The sequence below is a fragment of the Leptonychotes weddellii genome, chromosome 9 (assembly GCF_054177405.1).
Source record: "Leptonychotes weddellii isolate Sample4059 chromosome 9, ASM5417740v2, whole genome shotgun sequence".
Classification (NCBI taxonomy): Eukaryota; Metazoa; Chordata; class Mammalia; order Carnivora; family Phocidae; genus Leptonychotes; species Leptonychotes weddellii.
The window spans coordinates 10,239,183-10,246,741 of NC_138377.1; positions in this window are offsets into that span (position 1 = coordinate 10,239,183).

The window sequence follows — 7,559 nt, forward strand, 5'->3', positions numbered from 1 at the left end:
AAATAGAAACCCACAAGCAGCAACTTGGGAGGGAGCCATTGCTGAGATAGGAAAACCTGAACTGTAATTAACTAGAGGCTCAGTGCAGACAAGTCTGAGAGCTCAAAACTCCAGGGCCACCCAGTCACAGGGAGGCCCCTACACTTTTGTGTAGCTCTAGCCTTCATGTGGGAGAAGGGAAATACCCAACTCCAGCCCCCTTTAGCCATTCTCTTCCACTTAAGGAGGAGAAAAAAGCCTGAGAATCATGTGTTAAGTGGACAATTCAGAGATATGGACTTGCTAAGACTGAGACCTAATCATAGGACTATAGAATGCTTATACACACACACACACACTCACACACACACACACCCTCCTCATCAACACATTACCAACAGCCTATTCACACCAGTTCCTTTTACCCTGTATATTATATCCAGCTATCAAGAAAAATTACAAGACATGCTAAAAGGCAAAATATGCAGTTTGAAGAGAGTGAGCAAGCACTAAAACCAGATTCAGATATGGCAAGGATGTTGGAATTATCAGAGCAGGAATATAAAATATCTATCATTAATATGCTAAGACTCCAAAGGATAAAGTAGACCTAGCATGCAAGCACAGATGGACAATGTAAGCAAAGAGAAAGGAACTCTAAGAAAGAAACAAAAAGAAGTGCTAGAGATCAAAAACACTGTAACAAATGAAGAATGCTCTGGCTGGGTGCATTAATAGCCTGGACATGGCTGAGGAAAGAAAGAATGTGGCTGAGCTTGAAGATGCAATATAAAGCTCCCAAACTGAAAAGCAAAGAGAACAAAGACTGAAGAAAACAGAACAAAGACCCATGGACCGTAGGACAATTACAAAAGGTGTAACATACATGTGATGGGAAGACAAGAAGGAGAAGAGAGAAGGGAATCGAAGAAATATTTGAAAAAATAATGACTGAAAATCTCCCCAAATTAATGAAAATTCCCCCAAAACTCACAAAACCACAGCTCAGAGAGCACCAGGCAGAATAAACATCCAAAAAACTACACCTAGGCATATCATCATCAAGCTACAGAAAATCAAAGAAAAAGAAAAAATCCTGGAAGAAGCCAGAGGAAAAAAGCATCTTACCCATAGAAGAAAAAAGATGAGCATTACACCTGACTTTCTCCCCAGAAACCATGCAAGTAAGAAGAGAGTGAAGTGAAATATTAAGTATTAAGAAAAAAACCACCAACCTAGAATTCTGTACCCTGAGAAATTATCCTCCAAAAGTGAAGGAGAAATAAAGACTTTCCCAGACAAACAAAAATTGAGGGAATTTGTTGCCAGTAGACTTGCCTTGCAAGAAATGTTAAAAGAAGTTATTTAGAGAGAAGGAAAATGATGTAAGTCAGAAATTAGTATCTACCTAAAGAAAGGAAGACCTTGCAGAAGGAATAATCGAAGGTAAAATAAAATCTTGTATATTTCATATTCTTAATTGATCTAACAGATGACTTTGTTCAAAATATTATTAGCAATAGTTATTATATAGCAATAATGTATTCAATTATGTATGCATATAAATATATATGTATATATATATGTTTACGCATGCTTATGTATAAGTGAAATGAATGACAGCAATGATACAAAAGACAAGAGGGAGAATTTAGGATTATTTTGTTACTATACTGTATTTTCCCTACCCATGAAGCAGTACAGTGTTATAGAAATGTGAACTTGGATTAATACAACTATATCTGTAATCACTTTGAATGCACTTGGAATGTGAATATTGTCCAATTTAAAAAAAGTCAAGTCAGCAAATGGCAAATTAATGGGGTTTTCTTGCTTAGTTTATTTAGCTTTGGTAGACCTTTTTGCTTTGTCTTTGTAAATGCATTTTAAGAATTTTTAACTTATATCTGCTTCAAGACCCTCCTGCTATAACTGGGGTAAGGTGGGGAGAATCATGGAGAGATGTGGAGACTGACGAGCAGAGAGATTAGTTGTAAATGTATAGGGCAACCCACTACAAAAAGTAAAAAAAAAAAAAAAGTACAACTGATAGGCTTTAAAAGGAGAGGAAACATAATAATAGGAATAATCATAGGAAATGCTCAATTAAAACCACAGATGGCAGAAAAAGAGTGGAAGACAAAAATATGAACAAAGAACAAAGACAACAAACAGAAAATAGTAACATATATATCTGTAATCACTTTGAATGTCAATAGTCTAAATACTTCAATCAAAAGACAGAGATTATCAGAGTGGATCAAAAAACAAACCCAACTAGAGTTGTCTACAAGAGACTCACTTTAAATATAAAGACACATATATATTAAAAGTAAATGGATGACAAAGTGTAAAGCTAAAATAATATAATAACAATAAAAACAAAACAAAAAAGTAAATGGATGGCGAAAGATATACACTGCTAACACTAATCAAAAGAAAGCAGGAGTAACTATATTAATTTCAGACAGAGAAAACTTCAAAGCAAGGAAAGTTATCAGGGATAAAGAGGGGCATTATGTAATGTTAAAGGAGTCAATTCTAGAAAAAGACATTTTGATCCTTAATGTATATGTACAGAACAACAGAGGATCAAAATGCAGAGGATGAAAACTGATAAAACTGCAAGGGAAAATCAATGAATCCACTATCATAGTTGGAGACTTCAATACTGCTCTGCCAGAAATATTCAGCAGGCAGAAAATCGGTAAGGACATTGTTGAACTTGATAACACCATCAATCAACAGAATATAATGGACATCTATGGACTACTTCTTCCAACAACAGCAAAATACACATGGAATATTGACCAAGGTAAACCACATACTGGGCCATAAAATACACATTAACAAATTTAAAAGAATAGGAATCATACAGTCTATTCTCAGACCACAATGGAATTAAACTAATTCTAATTAATTTCTGTTACCAAAAATTAATAGCAAAGATAGCTGGAGATTTTGGAGATCAAACCAACATACTTCTAAATAGCACATGTGTGAAAGAAAAAAAATCTCAAAGAGAAATTTTAAAATAATTTGAACTGAATATTTTAATGCATAAAATGGAAACACAACTTACAAATTTGTGGATTACAGCAAAAGTGGGGCTTTGAGGGAAACTTATAGATAGCATTGAATGAATATACTAGAAAAAGAAGAAATATGTAAAATCTATTTGCTAAGCTTCCACCTTAGGAAACTAGAAAAAAAGAGAACAAATTAAATTCAAAGTAAGCAGAAGAAAAGAAATAATAAATATTAGAGCAGAAATCAATGAAGTTGAAAATAGGAAGTCAGTAGAGAAAAAAATCAATGAAAACAAAAGCTGGTTCTTTGAAAAGATCTATAAAGTCAATAAGTTCTAGGGGCACCTGGGTGGCTCAGTCGTTAAGCTCCTGCCTTCGGCTCAGGTCATGATCCCAGGGTCCTGGGATCGAGCCTTGCATCGGGCTCCCTGCTCCACAGGAAGCCTGCTTCTCCCTCTCCCAAACCCCCTGTTTGTGTTCCCTCTCTTGCTGTGTCTCTGTCAAATAAATAAATAAAATCTTTAAAAAAATAAAAATAAAAAAATCATAAGTTCTATCCAGGTTAACTAAGAAATAAAGAGAGAGGACACAAATTACTAATGTCAGAAATGAAAAGACACCACTGCAGATCCCATGAACATTAAAATGGTAATAAATAAATACCAAAAAAAAAACCCCAACTCTATGCCCATAAATATGATAACCCAGATGAAACAGACCAATTCCTTGGAAGACACAATCTGCTAAAACTCACACAAGAAGAAATAGACAATCTAAATAGGCCTATATCTATTAACAAAATCAAATCAATAATTAATAACCTTCCACATCAAAAAGCACCAGGCCCAGATGGGTTCACTGGTGAATTCCACCAAATATTTAAGGAAGAAATTATACCAATTTTCTACAGTTTCTTCCAGAAGACAGAAGCAGAGAATACTTCCCAATTCATTCTATGAGGCCAGCATTACCCCAAACCAGACAAAGACATTACAATGAAACTACAGACCAATCTCTGTCAACAACATAGTTGTTATAGTCTTATACAGAGAATTCTCACTGCCCTAAAAATCCTCTGTGCTTTTCCTATTCATCTCCCCTGTCCTCCACCCCACAACCACTGATCTTATTACTGTCTCCATAGTTTTGCCTTTTCCAGAATGTCATGTAGTTGGAGTCAGACCGTATTTATGTAGCCTTTTAAGACTGGCTTTGTTCACTTAGTTGAATGTGTCTAAGTTTCCTCCATGTCTTTTCATGGCTTGATAGCTCATTTATTTTTAGTGCTGAATAATGTTCTATTGTCTGGATGGACCAGTTTCTTTGTTCACCTGTTGGAGGACATCTTGGTTGCTTCCAAGTCTTAGCAATTATGAATAAAGCTGCCATAAACATCTGTATGCAGGTTTTGGTGTGGACACATTTTTCAACTCTTTTGGGTTGAATACCAAGGAGCATGACTGCTGCTTGTGTGATAAGAATATGTTTAGTTTTGTAAGAAACTACCACCCTACCCTTCAAAGTGGCTGTGTCCTTTTGCCTTCCCACCAGCCATGAATGAGAGTCCCTGTTGCTCCATATACTCAGCAGCATTTGGTGTTGTCAGTGCTCAGGTTTTGGCTTCATTATCATTTTTATTTGCATTTCCCTGATGACATATGGTGTGGAGCATCTTCTTATGTGCTGATTTGCCATCTGTATATCTTCTTTGCTAAGGTATCTCTTAAGGTCTTTGGCCCATTTAATTCTAACAAATGTAATACTCTGGTGAGGATGTTGATAACGGGGAGACTATGCATGAGTGGGGGCAGGGGGTCAAAAATCTCTGTACCTTCTCCTCAATTTTGCTATGAACCTAAAACTGCTCTTAGAAAATAAAGCCTTTTTTTTTTTTAAGAGAAGGCAATGTTTAATGAGCACAAAATTTCTATTTGGGAAGATGAAAACATTGTGAAGATGGATGGTGGTACCCCAGAAAACCTTTAACACAAGGAAGGTTTTGTTTGGAGAGAGCATTCCTGGAGGTTGAGGGTTGGACATGACCTTACCAAAGGGCTTCTCGTCTGGGTGGAAACAGTGAAACACAGGCCTCGGGCACGGGGCCCAGAGACAGGGCAGCTGTCCCCTCCAACCCGTCTGACCTCAGGCCACGGATTCAACCTCTTACACCTCAGTTTCCTCATCTGTAAAATGGGGAGATGGACATAATGATACTGCTGACTTCTGAGGCTGGCTTGAGGCCTCAAAGAGGTCAACGTATGAAAAGAGCTTTTACTGTGTGATGTAATAATACAGTCACTATTGTCATTTTAAATGCTTTTCTGTATCTGATCTTCCCAGGCCAGGTCTGTAATTATTTCTTGCAGGAGACAGGAGCTACTTTGGTGCAGGGAAGCTGCCCTTCCCAAGGCAGCCTGCAAGGCCCTCACTCTCCTCCCATTCCCCGGGGACCTGGGGAGTCTGACTCGAGACAGCCGGGCAGGGCCAGGGCCTCTCTCAGTCATGTGACCCAGAGACCGGCGATCTCGGTCTGCCGGTGAGAGTGAGCTGGATTTGTACCATCATCAGGGCTCAAGGCCTGAGTCCGCTGCCATCCAAGGAAGCCAGAAGTCACCCAGGAGCAGAAGTTTTGGGGGAGCGGGGACAATGTGGGGTCTGGTTTGTGGGAGCTCAGGGAGGACAGAGGGGAGAGGCAGAGAAAAGATGGGGACAGTTGCCATGAGGTCCCGCCACACTTGCGCAACTTCCATTCCATCAGATTGCCTCACCCCTTTCGGTAAAACCCCTTTACACTTGAGTTTTTTAGATGGGTTTCTGTTTCTTATAACCAAGATAGCCCTGACTAAAACCTTAATTTGCAGGCCTGTTTCACCCACCAGACTAGGACACCCCCTGCATTTCTAGCCCCTAGCGTGATTCTGGCTCAGTAACTGCTTGTGCGGGAGTGAATGTGCGAATGGACGACTCAGAGACAGGCCTGTCCAGGCCCTCCTCCCCGCCCTGCCTTGCTAACGTGCCTGCAATCAGCTTCAGCCGCTTGCCCCGCGCCACGTGGTCCTTTGGTCTGAGAAACCCCTTCCTACATGTCGCAGGATCCTGAGAGGTCAGCGGAGAATTTGCTTAAATTGCAGAGCCTGGAGACCCCGCACACATAGGGATGGGAAGAGAGAGGTTGCTGATAGCCAGAACGTCATCCCGGAAGACATGGTTAACCCCACGGAAGCTGGCTGTCTCCAGGGGAGGGGAAGGGCCCATGCTTTATTAATGCGGTGGCCCTGTGTTCCGGGCATCCACGCAGACCTTTCCACCGAGTCCTCGAACCTGTGGCCTGGGGTCCTGAGCCCGTTGGCCCTCAGAGCCACGCCTCCCCTTTCCTGCTCTCTCCCAGATTTGCCACGCAGGCTGACCCCTGTGGGCTGCTTTTCCCAGCAAGCTTCCAGCCGAGGGTTGGGCCAAGGGAGACAGTGGTGGGAGATCAGAAGGTGGGGCGAAAGGGAGAAGCAAGGGTATTTCTCTGTGGTTCCAGCCTCAGCCCGGTGACCCGGCCCCTGGGCAGCAGGAACACTGTCACTTCCCTGGGGCCTGCCAGCCCGTGGCTGCCTTCCTGCTAATCTCTGCGCTGCCTCACCTTACCCCTTTGGCTTCCCAGCGCTGCAATCTCCCATGTAACAAGTGCCTGGCTCTAAAGTCGCTCTGTTTTTAAATCCTCCAGGAGCTTCAGCTGCCCCGCCAAACCCAGTAGGATCTCTGTGGCACGGTAAGAAAACAGAACCACGGAGAAGTAACTTGTCACGGGTTGAACGGCTTCTAAGTGAAGACACTGGCTTTGAACCCACTTTTGACTCTGAGGCCACGTTTCATTCACACACTTCCTCCCACGGCCCTTGAACATCCCTCCACCCCCTGGGAGCACTGGCCTCGGTCCCACCTGTTCCCGTGGCTGCGTTGGGAAGGTCTCACGGCCCTCCCTGGATGGCAGACTCCAGGAGATCTGACGGCGGCTGCCAGGCTCCCTGTTAAAGTCAGACGTGTGGCCCCAGCCCCTGAACACTCCATGGCTAATGTTGGAAAGTGCTCCTCTCCTGGAAACCGCGAGAACAGACTGTTCCAATGAGACTTTAAAAGCTGCTTTGGCTGACTGACTTCATCATCCTCTCAAACAATGTCTAGCCTGACGATCTGTAATCCTCTTGCAACCCAAGTAAGACATGTTATTTTTTTTTCTAGAGGGTGTCCTGCCCCTGCCTCCACTCCAGCAAAGGACTGGATGTTTCCTGTTTGACAGCCTATTAAATGATCTAGATCTTTGATACCCACAGTGTGGTCTGCTGACTGGCAGCATCACCTGAGAGCCTATTGGAAATGCAGAATCCCAGGCCCCACCCCAGCCATGCTGAATCAGAAGGTGCATTTTAACAAGGTCAAGATTCCCCGATAATTCCTAAGCGAGTTCAAGTTGAAGAAGTCCCACCCTAGATGCGATAAATACCTAGTAAGCATCTATTATGTGTGATTTCCTAATAGTAATATATACCTTGTGGGAATGCAGTA